Genomic DNA, 15,200 nt, shown 5'->3' on the forward strand with positions numbered 1-15,200 from the left:
TATCTGCTGTGGAATGCAACAGGTGCATCTGTGATTGGCCCTTGTTAGATGTTTGTAATTAATGGCCAATCACAGTCAGCTGGCTTGGATAGAGCCTGAGCCACAAACTTTTCTTATCATTCCTTCCTATTCTATTCTATTCTTAGCCAGCCTTCTGATGAAATCCTTTCTTCTATTCCTTTAGTATAGTTTTAATGCAATATATATATCATAAAATAATAAATCAAGCCTTCTGAAACACGGAATCAAATCCTCGTCTCTTCCCTCATCCTCAGACCCCTGTGAACATGGTCACAGGTATGCTGTTATTATTGGACTTATTTTCCTCTGATCCAGGTGTCTGTGTCTTGGCAGGGTGCTTAAAGTCCTTTAGTTTTCTTTCTAGCTAAAAGTCTTGCTCTCCATCCCTCTTTCAGCAGCCAGCTGTGGTGAATGTGAGGCTGAAAGAAAATACTTTGGAGGCTTTCACTGAGAGTTTAACAGTGCGCAAAACTCTTCCTGTGAGCAAGTCTTGAGTCTCCCTAATAATAACTGCTCCTGCTGGAGTGTGGGATGCCTCAGAGAGGGAACAGGACTCTCAGCTACAAGGCAAAACTCTTAGGAGGTGCATGGGAAATAGAGCAGAGATGGTGATGAAACTTTGCCATCTGCTCCAGAGCAAACCGACTGCAGGGAACGCTGAGACCGGTGCCAACACACACAGACCTGCCCCAGCAATGTCCTGCTGGTGCAGGAACCCACTGGGGGTGGCATCTCAGCTGCTGGTCCCTAATGAAACCTACAGTGCACCTGGCACCTCAGATTCTGCCGGGGAACCATGGGGAGCTGTCCTTCAGTGCACTCCTGTTATTCTGAGCTGTGCTTTCAGCGTGGTTTGCACTGCTGGGTAACTGGTGTGACACCCCTGCAGCTGGCTGGATGTCCTAGGAGACACCCCTGAAGAAAGGAATAGAGGAAGGTATTTATTGAAGGAATAAAGTAGGGATTTGTTAAAGGAATAAAGTAGGGATTTATTAAAGGAATAAAGCAGGGATTTATTAAAGGCCTTTACAGGATACACCTTGGGCAGTGCAAGAGCCCAGTCATGGCTACACCCAAGATGGACCCTGGGTCACGAGTTCTCACACTTTTATATATTTTGGTCCATTTCCATCTTGGGGTTAATTGTCCAATTCCAGCTCCAGGTGATGCAGTCCCATTTGCTCTCCTCCATTCCCTGTTGTTTGCACTTTCTGGGCCTGAAGCTGCAGTGGTGCCCTTGGTTGTGGGGCTGGAAAAGGATTGTTCTGTGTGACTGAGCTGTGAGGAGAGCCTGCCAACTCTTTATATGGAGTTCAGAGTTATAAACAAATGCAGAACAGAATCTGGAAAATATGAAGGCTCAAACTTAAGGCATCAGCTGCACCTGGTTGTCCTGTCTGTTCCCATCTGTGGGTTGGAGGACACAAACCACAGCTCTGCACAGGCCACCTGTATGGGCTGTGTCACACCCAGGTGACACAAGCGTCCCCAAACCGCGGCCATGCGCAGGCAGCCTTCCCTCGTGGGCCCAGCGGATCCAGTTTCACTCTAATGGCTTTCCCAGGATTTGCAGATGGGAATTATTTGCATTCTTGACTCGGAGGTGAGCGCAGGTGCATCAGAGGGTGGCCCTGAGCGCCCCTCCGTGTGCACAGAGCCGCTATTGTGCCCGTGCCCCAGCTGCCCGTGGGACAGCACTTCACCTGCTCAGGGTGCTGCTCTCTGGGCTTTTCTAAACATGTCTCTCCTTTTTCTCCTCCAGAGAAGACATTTAAGGAGTCAAATCCTGAGCTGGTCCGTGGGTTTTTGGTCAGAGGTCCATGGAAACACCCTTTGCTTTAAACCACCCTCCTTGTGCTCGCTCTGCCTAAACTCCAGGACTATTTAACACGCTTCAGCTTCTTATAAAGTTTCTGTCAAGACGGATTAGCAGCAGGCTGACAGATTGCTATTACAGCCCCAGTGAACTTTTAATACCTGCCAGTAAGTTCTGTGAGTCCTTTAAATCCTCCTGTGGATGCTCAGGATGGGGAGCAAAGGCTGCTGCTCACACTGCCGGCATTCAGCCCTCTCCCAGCTGTCAGCATTAGGGAATGGCCTCGAGGGATTTCTGCCATGAGGTTCCCCAAAGGCCTCAGAATGGCTTCCTGGATGCAAACTGCATCCCCTCTCCTTGTGGGGGTGTAAGAGCATGGGGGTAGGATGGTTGGCATGGATGGAGAGCAGAGATCTCTGAAGCCAGGTCGTGGTTTATTGCAAAGGGCCTGGGTGCAGGGCCCTGCTGGGAGCTGCCAGACACAGCTCGGAGAAGAGAGGGGTAGAGAGGATGAGAAGGTAAGGGCGTAAAATCATAAGAGAGTAGAAGGGGTAAGAGCTAAGAGAGTGAATTTCCCCTTAAAATACAATGAATCATCCTCTGTGTTGAATATTCTGATTCTCACTAACCAATCTAGTACAATATACAAATCCTATAGCATTTACATACAGCCTATAAGAATCATTACATTACCATCCTGTGTTACATTTTAAACCCTAAAAACTCCTCTTTGAACCCTTTTCTGCCAAGCTGGCAGGGTCTGCTCTGACCCTTGGAGCTGCCTGCAAGCAGAGAGTGTTGTTCCATCAAAAGGGGATTACCTTCAGCTGGCCACACCATTGTTTTCCAGTTGTTCAGTAACTGAGGCATCTCAAAGCTTGCTTTCATCTCAATCTCGCTTATAGTTTCTATATTCTCAAAATCTTTGCCAGGCAATCATATTTATAAGGCTTTCCTGTTTCATCTTCCCCAACATGAGGGCTTCCTGGATGCAAACTGCATCCCCTCTCCTTGTGGGATGAGGAGATGCTCAGGGTGGGGCTGTGGGTGCCCCAGCAGGCTCCAGGCAGAGGAAGGGCAGCAGCACATCTCAGCTCCTGCCTGTCCAGGGCAGGGTGTTGGGGTGGGAGCAGAAGCCAGGGAGATTTGGGGGACCCTCAGGGGCTGCAGCCTGACAGCTGAGGGTCAGAGCTCCCCTGGGACAGGTAGGCTTGGCTCCGTCTAGAAAGGTTATTTTCTGAGGCCCAGGCACACTTGTACAGGTCAGCAATCTATGTGATTTTTTTTCTTCCCACTATTGAATTTCTCATTTTTTTATTTGAATGGTGATGCACCTTTTCCCACTGCTGTCACCAAAACTGAGATGGCCTCAGCGAGGAGGTGAGCCAAGGAGCAGCTGCCAGATGTCCATGTGGTGAAGGGGTGTGCTGATGTGGTGCAGCTCAAACAGCTTCTGTCCAGCATCTCTGGGACTCTTCTGGGTACCACTCTTTTCCTCCCACTCCTTTCTTCCCACAGCTTTTTTCCCCCAGCTACCAAATCCCCAGCTTCTGGAAGCATAAGGTATGCAGGAAGAGATTGGCTATACTGGACAGCTTCCAGTTGTGGGGGAAAAAAGCTTGAAATTGGGCTTGCCAAACTCTCTAAACTCAAAAACCAGAAGTCACCTAGTACTTATTTTGGCTGTGTCTGGATGTGTTCTGCTCTTCAGGCTTCACTTATTGGGATGCACATTTTCCCAGTAGGCAGCTTGCATCCAGAGGCTTATTAGCCCTTTGAAATGCCATCTTTCTCTTGTGCAGCGTTGGACAAGTTTGTGTAGCTTGGCAGAGAGACAGTTGTTCAACAAGAGGCTGCAGCTGAGCAAGATGTCTTGTCTTGGCATGGCCAGCACGTGGTGGCTGCTATTCTGGCTGGAATTTTGGCCTCCCGCCTGCAGGACGTGCCTCAAGGCACCCAGCAAGGGCTCTGGAGCTGGATGCTGCCTGTCCTGATGCCACAGCTCTGCTTGATGTGGCTCAAGCAGGGGGTGTTAGAAACTCTGGCCAAAACTGGACCTCTGATAGGGGCAGGAGCGGGATGCAAAGGGACCTGCACCAATGGATGGAGATATAAAGAGGAGCCTCTTGTCAGTGGAGGAGGGTTTGGGGTGCTGGAGAGCCAGGATAAGTTTAGATTTGCTGCTAGGAAGGAGAATGAGAGACCTTGGTGACTGTCCCAGCCATGCCCTGCTTGAACTGGGTTAACTTGAGCAGCTGCTCTTTAAGAATCTTTAATTTCTTTTTAATTTTTTTTTTAATTGTACAGCAATACACGTTTTTGGAAAGCTGGGGCTATTATCCCTCCAATAACAAAATCCAAGCCAGAAGGGAGAAAGGGAGGGAGGCAGGGAGCAGGAGAAGGGGGCCTTTGAAGTGAGCTGCCCGAACGAAACGTGTGACATCAGAGAGATGGCAGATAGCTGGCAGAACAAGGCCGCCTTTGAGCCCACCTCGGGCCCAGCCAGCACGCACTTTACACCCCACCTCCCCAAGCTGGAGATGAAAGATGCCCCAGGCAGCCTGCCTGACCCCATTGCCTCTGCTATCTCCACTTGATTGCACAGTGTTTTGCTCCAAACAATCCTGCACTGTCTGGGCGGCGCAGGTGAATCCGCGGGGATGCCGTGCATAGCACGGCTGCCTCGGGCCGCGCTCACCTGCTCGCCCAGGGCTGCCTCTCTTAGCACAGGCTTTGTTCCATGGCTGGGCACGCTGCAGGGGTGCAGAGCAGAGCATGGGACAGCCTGGGGACGGGGGAAGAGTCAGGGAGCAGCTTTGGTGAGCGCAGGGTTGTCGCCGCGTTTCTCCTCGCAGAGAAAAGCAAGGCGGTCTTCCCAAGAACGTTTCTGGGCTTCACATCCTCTGAGCCTCAGGGAGCGATCAAAACAATTCTTACATGGTTTGCTGTGCTTGTACAAAAGTAAAATGAAATATAAAAAATGTTTACCCAAAGTTTTTCGTTTCCTTGGCCTACCAAAACCAAGAGTGTGTGTGTCGGGACTGTTGGGGGACAGTCACGGGATGAGTGCTTGGCAGATTCAGTTTAGATGTAATGTAATATAGTGTAATATAATACAGAATAATATAGTATAATAAAGTAATTTATTGACCTTCTGATAAAATAGATTCCTCCTCATCATTCCTCTCCTTTGTCAGAGGCAAAAATATCAACTATACAGGATCTTGTGTTGGATGCTCCGAGGAAGGATCCAGGCTGGATTTGAAAGTAATCTCCTTCTCCCTTTGTTACAACCTGCTAAAGAACTCTGGTTTCCCCCAAAATGGGCCATGAAACCAGGCTCCATGGGCTGCTTTAACACCTTCCCACTCACTGGAGTTCTCTACCAGGAGTAAAATCAGACCAGATCCCACCCTGGAGTCCCCAAACCATGGACTAGGACACAACCAGGGCAGCCACAAGCAGGGCTAGAACAGACTCCTGACTGGCTCATTTCTGAGTGTCCCCCAGCAGTGTAAAGTCCCCATGGAACCTCTCTCCCCCTCTTCTCTCATCCACATGGACTGGTTGTCCATGACTGCTCTCCTGGCACCTGTGTCCTTCCAGCTGGGTTAGGATGGGAAGGACAGGTGGACGTTCTGCTGGGGAGAGCTGCAAGAGCCATCACAGCAGGAACAAATCAACATCAGCTCCTGGTTAGGAAAGATGGAAAAGGATTGGGCACTGGAGCTGGTCCTTAGAAGATCAACAGCCAGTGGAACTCAACATTTACTTCTGCTCTGTGGATGGACAGGCTGAGGGAAGCCTTGAGTGTCCAGGGAATACCACGGATGTGTCCAGAGGCAATTCCTGGCTTCACAGGGCGCAGACATCACAGCCCTGAAGGGCATTTGAGCAGCTGAGCTCCCATAGGAAGATCTGAGCACCCTTTTGACCTTTGTTGAACAGATCAGAGCCAAGTTTTCCCCTGCATTCAGTGACTTGTAAAAGACTGAGTGCCCTAAAATCAATGTTACTAGTGAGAACATGGAAATTAATTGTGTCAATCTATCACTCATCTTGCCCTATTACATTCAGTGATTAGAACTTGGCCTCAAACACATGAACAAAGTGTCTTCTGTGACAGGTGCCTGCTGCATGGGGGATGGCAGTGAGTGGCTTAGAGTGGCCTAAAGCAGAGAACAAAGGAAAAGTTTGGGTCCAGCAGTGTTTGTGTTGGTTTTGGGCTTTTTTTCAGTGCAATGCAATGCCCTCCTTGCTTGGGTCCAGTTTGGTCAGCATCACATCTTGGAAACAAAGGACTAAGTAGAAAAAAAGAGAAGTTTTCAGAAGCAAGGGAAGCAAAGTCTTCAGGACCTATCTTGTCCTTCCTGATGGGCAATGAGGAACTTGCAGCCCCTCCACCCATCACCTTCCCACTGAATGAGCCTGTTCAGCAGCACTGGGGGCTCACCTGCCTGCTCTGTGGCAATCAGAGGGTAACACCAGCAGGGCAGCTTGGAAACTTGCTGATATCCCTCACACAAGGCTCATTTTCAATGAGTTTCAGCTAATTTCTCAAACTACTGCCTGGGGGAGAAGAAAAGCCTTGCTGCTCCACATCAGCATCCCCATGTGCTCTCATTCTGGTGCCCAGAATCCACACAGATGAATTTGGGGTGGGGAAGTGTGACGGTGTTCACAGGGGTTCTTGGATGAGAGAAGAGACGAGGATCTGACTCCGTGTTTCAGAAGGCTTGATTTATTATTTTATGATATATATTACATTAAAACTATCCTAAAAGAATAGAAGAAAGGATTTCATCAGAAGGCTGGCTAAGAATAGAATATCAAAGAATGATAACAAATGTTTGTGGCTCAGCTCCCTATCCGAGTCAGCTGACTGTGATTGGCCATTAATTAGAAACATCCAACATGGGCCAATCACAGATCCACCTGTTGCATTCCACAGCAGCAGATAATCAATGTTCACATTTTGTTCCTGAGGCCTCTCAGCTTCTCAGGAGGAAAAATCCTAAGGAAAGGGTTTTCCATAAAAGATGTCTGTGACAGGGAAGAACCAGTTATTCCAGGCAGTTATTCCAACCAGTTATTCACAGGCAGAACCAGGCCTGTGGGATCTGTGTTGGTTAGGCCAAATGGGCTGATCAGTTCGAAAAGCTCAGGAAAACACTTGGATGGGGATATCCAGGCCGGTCCTTGGGATGGGTGGCACAGCCAGGCTGTATCTCAGCATTTTACACCCATCACTTTGCCAAGGGGCACCTTGTCAAACCAACCAGGACAAGGTTCAAGGGACACAAATCATGCAGGCTCTGGGTGTGCTGGACACCTGTAGAGCTTTGTGACCCCACATGTGAATTTCCTTCTGTAAAATGGGGAGAGGAGCATTTTTCCCTGATTCCTCCTCCTTCAGGGTATGGCTGTCCATAAGAGGGCAGAAACATTGTCCAGTGCCACCAATCCTTGGGAAGATTGCAGGGCTGATATCAAACTGCTCTGTGCTTTTCTGTAAATTTTCTGCTTATCTGTGTTCACCAAAGGCTTTTCTACAGGCTGTGCCCAGGCATGGAGCTCAGCACATCTCTGTCCCAGCTGGTGGGGACAGAAGACCCAGATCTCTTTCCACATCAAAAAGGAGTTAATTTGGGTGTAGAAATTTGGAAGGCCACCTCAGTGGGAAAGAAGGGGAGAAATCACAGCTGGAATAGGCAGTAGGGACTTCCCATCCTATGCCCTGGGTGGGCTCTGTGCTTGCCCAGTCTGCACTGAACATCCTCCAGTAGCCAAGGCTGTGATGCTCTGCTGGAGCTGCCATTTGGGAGCTTCCCCCAGCATTTTTCTGTGCTCCCTGTAGCAAGAAAGAGGAGGCAAGGGACACAAACCAGAGAGAATCTGAACCTGAGAAGGAGGATGAAGCGCAGAGCTGGGGAGTGCAGCCCTACAATCAACCCCTGAGATGGGAGGGCCCAGGAGGATATTTCCATCTCTTCCTAGGCACCCAGCTCTGGGGCTTGTTGGAATTCAGGACATCCCTCTGGCTGCCCTGGATTGCCAGGACCCTGCCAGGGGGCTCAGAGACCCTGTGATTTTGATTATGACCCATGGAAAATATTACCAACCTTATATGAGGATCTGCAAGCCACAAAAGTATAAGTAGAATAATAACTAGGTTGTCACAGGGTGAAAAATAGATTTTTTTGAGTTTTGTAGGATGGGCGTTCAGGAGGCAAGATGGAGGAATCTGGGCATGTCCAGCCTTTCTCCTCCTTCTTCTTCTTCTTCTTGGCCTCCATCTCCTGCTGTGATGTTGGCACTTTTAGATTGGTTTAGAGTAGAAGGTCATTGTCTAACATAAGTGATAGGTAATGGGAAGTAATTGTAAATATTGTACACATAGTTTTTAGTATAAAAAGATACCACTGCCCCAGGGGCAGGCAGAGTGCCTCTGACTGACCTGCTGAACGGACCTTGGCAGGCCAGGAGAAAGAATTTTATAGATAAGAAACTATAAGCAACCTTGAGAACAAGAATAGAAGAGTTCTGGCTCTTTCTTTGACTGCTGGGCTGGGACAAGAGACTTTCTAACACATCTCGGGGTCACTGTGAGCTGCAGAACTCCTGAGGGCTGACTGTGGGTTTGGGGGTGCAGAACCCAGTGTGGTGCCATTCCATCCCCTGGCTCTGGGGCTGGTTGTGGGTTTGGGGGTGCAGAACCCAGTGTGGTGCCATCCCCTGGCTCTGGGCTTTCCCAGCCTCCCTGTGCCACCAGGACAGAACAGCAGCTCTGCCTCCCCGGTGCCCTCTGCTGCAGAGGCGGCTGCAGCTCCTCTGTGCCCACACATCCCCTTCCTCCCTCTCCTTCATTAAGGCACTGATCTCTTCCCAATAACAAGGGGGCTTCTGTTGGACAAGACCTGCCAATTAGTCATTCTGGCTGGGTATAAGTGTGGCACTTGAACAGCTGAGGGGACGGCGGGCAGTCCTGCCCCTTCTCGCGGCGTTGCCAAGCTTGCCATTAACACAAAGTGACAACTAATCTCTCTATAGCATCTGACTGAGCAGTTTTAATTAATAGCTCTGTACGCTCCCCCACCCCCCTGCTCTGCACAGGTACAGCGTGCCTTTAAAGCTCCTTCCCTGCCACTGCAGCCTGCCTGCACAAAAGGAGCAAAAAAGGCTCGTTCTGCCCCACTTGGTGCTGCTTGTGTGAGGCTGTGACCCCTAAATTGAAACAGGAGCCCCCCACTCCCTGTCTGCTCTGTGGGGTTGAGCACTCAATAAATGTGGGAGCTCTGGGGCAGAAGGGCTTCCCATTTCATTAATTTCTATAATTTATAAATAAATAGAAAATAACTGCATTTTAATTGAACACTGATAAGAAAAAAAGTTAGGGGAATTTAAGCTAAATTTTGATGCTTTGTTTTTTTCTTTCAACAATGCTGTTGCAAAGGTGTTTGGAATACCTCCATCTGGGTCTTTCAGCGGTGACACTTATATGCAGGCTGAGCTGAGCAGTGATCTGAGCCAGTCAGCTTCATAAACCTGTTATTTTGGTCCAAATCTCTGTGTCTGCTTAAGGCTGGCTGGGGGAGAGGGGTTTTCTCAGCTCTGCTGGGGCTGGCAGGGCTGAGCCAGCTTCTTGGCCTGGATCTGGGGGAATTGGAGGGCACTGAGGGGGCATTTGTGCTGCTCCTCCAAAACAGGCTTTATTCAAGTGCAGAATAGCATTAAAAAAACAAAAATCCTATTTCCACAGCCAGGTTCTCCCCTGATGTGAACAGCCACAGCTTGGCAGATGGCTGCTGTTGGGACCTGTGCAGTTTCAGTGCAGAGGTGTCCTGGCTTGTTTCAGGACAGCTGAGAGGGCTCATCCATGGTGATGCTGAATGCTGCTTTAGGCAAATATTAGCCTGAGGAGGCCGGTTTGGGGCCGTGGTGTGACCATCACCATGGCTGCAGCAGGAGCAAGGCCACCCCCAGCATGGCCCAGAGGAGCTGCTCTGGGCTCTGTGGATCCCTGCAGCGCACAAACTGCCCCAGGGAGAGGGGAAAGACAGCCGGACATTTCTGGTGAGGACTGGCAGCAAAAGCAGAATGTGCAAAGGCTGGCAGGGTGCAGAGCGTGGAGAGTCCCTTCCTCACCCTCCCTTAATTCAGTGCTCTGCTGCTTCTGATCCAGGTGTTGCTGGGCAGCCAAGATCAAAGAAGGGTGGCTGGATATCCTGACCGTGACAAAATTGCTTGGATATGAGGAATACGCGGGATGGTCTCCTCCCACAGTGACATGGCACCACCACTGCCCTGCTGCAGCTCCCTCCTGCCAGGGCTGCACAGTTCCCTCCCTTCACATCACCAGGGACACCCCTCAAAGGTGGAGAAAGCACCATGGGATGCTCCAGCCTGGGAGGACATCCATGCATTCTCCAGGTCCCCATTCCCATGGCATTTCTGGGAGTTTTGCACGGTCCCCTTGGCAGGACAGCTGCAATGTGGGTCGCCCTGGGCCTCCAACATCCCCACACCTGGTGATGCTCCTGCTGGATCTGGCTGGCTGGAGATCTGGCTGCTTAAGGAATTTGGTCCTTAGGCAATAAATGGCAGGGAGTCCTTGCTCTCCATAGTGGGCTCAGCTTTTGCTCTGGCTGGGAATCTGTCCATCCTGGAAGTGTTGTTTGTTCTGGACAAATGCAGGGGCTTGTGCTCTGCTTTGTTCTTGTGAAAAGCACAGGGCTGTGTTTCCAGATCCATCTCTTGCTCTGGAAACTGAGCAGATGTGTGGGATATGGGAGAAGTGTGTAGGAGCCCCTTTCCTGCAGATGGGATCTAGAAGGAGTTGACCAACCAGTCCCATCCCTTTCCCTCTGCTTGTGCTTGTCCCTTCTGGCTTGTCCTTGCCGGTGGTTTATGGTCCCTCTCCTGCTTTGGAGGCTGCCAGGCAGCATCCCAGAGCTCTGGCAGCCCTTGCTGGAGGATGTGTGCCTTGCTTTGGCAGGGAATGCATCCTGGGGCTGCCCAGGACCACCCTTGGTCTCTGGGGTGACTCAGACCCCTGGGGAGCACAGCACCAGGCTGTCCCCCTGTCCTGGACATGGCCCTGCCAGGGCCACCGAGGCTGTGACACTGCCCAGAGCCACCAGGGCTCTCCTGCTTCCAGCTCACCTTCCTGACAGACACAGCACCCTCCGGGATACTCAGGGATACCCTCGGGCAGGCAGAGCACAGCCAGCCATCCTCATCCTCCTCCTGTGAGCACAGCCAGCCATCCTCATCCTCATCCTGTGAACACAGCCAGCCATCCTCATCCTCATCCTCATCCTGTGAGCACAGCCAGCCATCCTCATCCTCCTCCCGTGAGCACAGCCAGCCATCCTCATCCTCATCCTGCGAGCACACACCCCACCCTGGGGCGAGCATCCTTTCCTTCCCTGTGGGGCGCACAGAGGGGATGGGCTTGGGATGTGTTTGGGATCTGTGCGGGCACGGCTTTGGGATCTGTGCAGGGATCTGTGCACCCAGTCCCGGGGCGAGCGTCCCTTTCCTGCAGGGCACACGGGGGGATGTGTTTGGGATCTGTGCATGGATGAGTTTGGGATCTATGCAGGGATCTGTGCACCCCGCCCTGGGATGAGCATCCCTTCCCTGTGGGGCACACGGGGAGATGTGTTTGGGAAGTGTTTGGGATTTGTTTGAGATCTGAGCAGGGATCTGTGCAGGGATCTGTGCAGGGATTTGTTTGAGATCTGAGCAGGGATGTGTTTGGGATCTGTGCAGGGATGTATTTGGGATGTGTTTGGGACGTGTTTGGGACGTGTTTGGGATCTGTGCAGGGATCTGTGCAGGGATGTGTTTGCAATGTATTTGGCATCTGTGCAGGGATCTATGCAGGGATGTGTTTGGGATCTGTGCAGGGATGTGTTTGGGATGCATTTGGGATGTATTTGGGATATGTTTAAGATGTGTTTGGGATGTATTCGGGATGTGTTTGAGATGTGTTTGGGATGTGTTTGGGAAGTGTTTGGGATGTATTTGGGATGCGTAAGGGATGTGTTTGGGATCTGTGCAGGGATATGTGTGTTTGGGATATATTTGGGATGTATTTGGGATGTGTTTGGGATCTGTGCAGACCCCGGTGCCCGCAGCACGCCCTGGGGCCCGGCGGTGGGGCCCTGCCCCATCATCCGCCCCATCTGCCCGGCCGGCAGCCCTGCAGGGAGCTAATGAGCAGCAAGGTGAGCGGCAGAGCCACCTGACATCCCCGCAAGCTGCCGGCCGAGCAGGGCAGCAGCAGGACCGCACCTGCCCCCCCTGCCGCCCTCCCAGCCTCATCATGAGCTTATTACCGGCCCGCTGCTTGACGGACGGCAGAAACATCCCTCTCCTCATCATCATCATCATCCTCCCAATTCCCACTTGTGGCTGCGGGAGAGGCAGGGATGGCGCTGCCCCCACGCCTGGGTTTGGGAGAGAGGGAGGGATGGTTTTGACCTTGCTCGCAGAGGATGCTGGCAGCCTGTCCGTCCCTGTTATCATCTCCTGAAGGCTGCTGGCCCGCTGCAGCCTGCTTTGACAGGGGGAGAAGTCTCAGAGATAATTAAGTTCCTGCAAGTTTCGTGGAAGCAGTCGGGCGAAGGGAAGGGCTGTGATGAGGGCTGTGCGGGAGGAAGGCTGGGCCAGGCTGCCTCCTTTGGGGGAAGCACTTCCTCAGGACTGCGCTGGGAAATCTGGAATGATGCTGAGCAGGGCTTTCCCTGCACTGGCTCTGCCTGGGGCTTTGGGCAGTGCACCCAGGAACAGCCAGAGTGTCCCCGTGATATTTTCTGAAAAATCCCTTTGCCAGGAATTTTCTCCTGAGAAGCCTCAGAAATGTAAACAATAATTATCTGATTGCCTGGAATGTGCTCTGGAGGTTGCTCACCAACAGGTGCACCTTTGATTGGTTCCATGTGAATTGTTTTTAACTAATGACCAATCCCAGTCCAGCTGTGTCAGACTCTGAGTCTGTCATGGGTTTTTATTACTCATTCTTGTCCAGCCTTCTGTCTGTATCCTTTCTCTATAGTTTAGTATAGTTTTATTATATAACTTCTTTTAACATAATATCATAACATAATAAATCAGCCTTCTGAGAACTTGGAGTCAAATTCTCATCTCCCACCTCATTCTGGGGACCCTCAAACACCACACCAGAGCATCCCAAAGAGGAACTCACACAACCAAGGCACACGAGCTCTTTAAGAACTCCTTAAAGGATAAAAAGCCCATCTGTGTTTGTGCCAGCCAGCAGGGCAGCCTGGTGTGTGCCAGTTGTGTGGGTGCCTCTCCCTGCCTGCAGAGCACAGGTTCAGAGGCTCCGAGCACTTGTCATCATCCCAGCTGAACCAAGAGCAGCTGCAAGCGGCTTTGCTGAGCCAATCACCCCCAGCACGCTATTAATGATTGTATTAATTACTAATGCAGCACGAGAAACACACCAAAGGTTTGTGGATTGGAAGGGCTGCTGCTCACCTCCTGCCTCAGCATCGGGGACTGGCTGGGAGGTGTTGGAACCCAGGAAATTCCTCTGGCAGCCCTGGAGGGCTCCAGCCCCTGCCCAGGGGGCTCAGAGACCCTTTGTGCCTTTGATTTAGCCCTTGGAAAAAACAATTACCAACCTTTACATGAAGAATTGCAAGCCACAAAAGTTTAAGTAGAATGATAGTGAATCTATCACGGGGTGAAAAAATAGATTTTTGGGGTTTTTAGAATGGTGGTTCGGGGGCAAGATGGAGGAATCTGGGTGCGTCCTTGTCCTTTTTCCTTCTTCATCTTGGCCTCCATTTTCTGCTGTGGTGTTGGCACTTTTGGATTGGTTTAGAGTCGAAGCTCACTGTCTAACATAGGTGATAGGTATTGGGAAGATAATTGTAAATATTGTACACGTAGTTTTTAGTATAAAAGATACCACTGACCGGGGGACAGGCAGAGTGTCGTGTTGAACAGACTCGGCAGGCCAGGAGAAAGAATTTCATCGATAAGAATTTTTATAGATAAGAATTTTATAGATAAGAATTTTATAGATAAGAAACAACAAACAATCTAAAGACCAAGAACTGAAGAGCTCTGACTCCTTCAACTGCTGTGCTGGGAAAAGAGAGTTTCTAACCTATCTCAGGGTCACTGTGAGCAGCAGAGACCCCGAGAGGGAAGGACACGCAGGTGACAATGGGGACAGAGCCCTGGAGCACCCTGGCAGGAGCTCTCGGTGCCCGGGCTGGCGGTGCCCGCTCGGAGCAGCTGGCGCGGATGTCGCAGCCCATCACATCGGGGAGGGAGGTGAGCGGCAGAGCGGTGACACCGCGGTGACACCTGGCTGGCGAGGGGCAGGTGTGCACACGCTCACCGCTGCCGTGCCGCTAATTAATCACCCTGCCCCGCCAGGGTGGCACTGCCCGCGTTTTTGTGCCCGTGCTGTCCCTCTGAGCCACGCCGGGGACAAGCACCCTCTGCCACCTGGGTCACCCCGCGGTCAGGTTTTGGCTGCTGCAAGAAGGAGGCTGGAAAAGCTTCGTTCTCACCCCTCGCACTGACACAGCTGCCCGAAAAGTCATTCCTTGGCATCCCCGTGGCTTGAGCACCCGGGGGAAATTGGGGACCCCAGGGGACAGGGACACCCACACAGGGTCTGTGCTTGCAGCTCTGAGGGGTTCAGACAGGCAGGAAAAGGGAATTCCCTTCCCCCTGGAAAAATCTGCAGCTTCTAAAGCACACAGAGTGCAGGGCTTGTTTTCCTTTGGAATGTTGTCCTGTGTGTGTTGGCACAGCCACGTGCTGCTGCTGCTCCAGTTCAGCCACCAACCAGAACCTCCAGCACCCACCCAGACTGAACAACAGAATTCCAGAATCCAGAATCCCAGAATCCAGAATCCCAGAGTCACAGTATCACAGAATCACAGAATCACAGAATCACAGAATGATGAGGTTGGAAGAGACCTCCAAGATCAGCGAGCCCAACCCATGCCCCAACACCTCAACCAGACCATAGCACCAAGTGCCATGTCCAGTCTTCTTTTAAACACAACCAGAGATGGCGATTCCACCACCTCCCTGAGAAGAGCATTCCAGTACTTTATTATTCTTTCAGAGAAAAACTTTTTCCTAATATCCAACCTATACCTTCACTGACGTAGCTTGAGACTGTGCCCTCTGGTTCTGTCTGACTGCTTTTCCCCAATTTCCCTGCTAGCCAGATAAAAAATCCCAAGAGGAGAGTGTCACAATTTTGCTGAAGCACTATGTTTTTAGCTGGGAATGTCAGACTGAAATTCCTGGAGTATCTTGTGAGGTCACTCCAGCCCCATTTTGCCCTCACAGCGTGTTCCTG

Source organism: Ammospiza nelsoni, chromosome 9 (assembly GCF_027579445.1).
Source record: "Ammospiza nelsoni isolate bAmmNel1 chromosome 9, bAmmNel1.pri, whole genome shotgun sequence".
In the NCBI taxonomy this organism is placed as follows: domain Eukaryota; kingdom Metazoa; phylum Chordata; class Aves; order Passeriformes; family Passerellidae; genus Ammospiza; species Ammospiza nelsoni.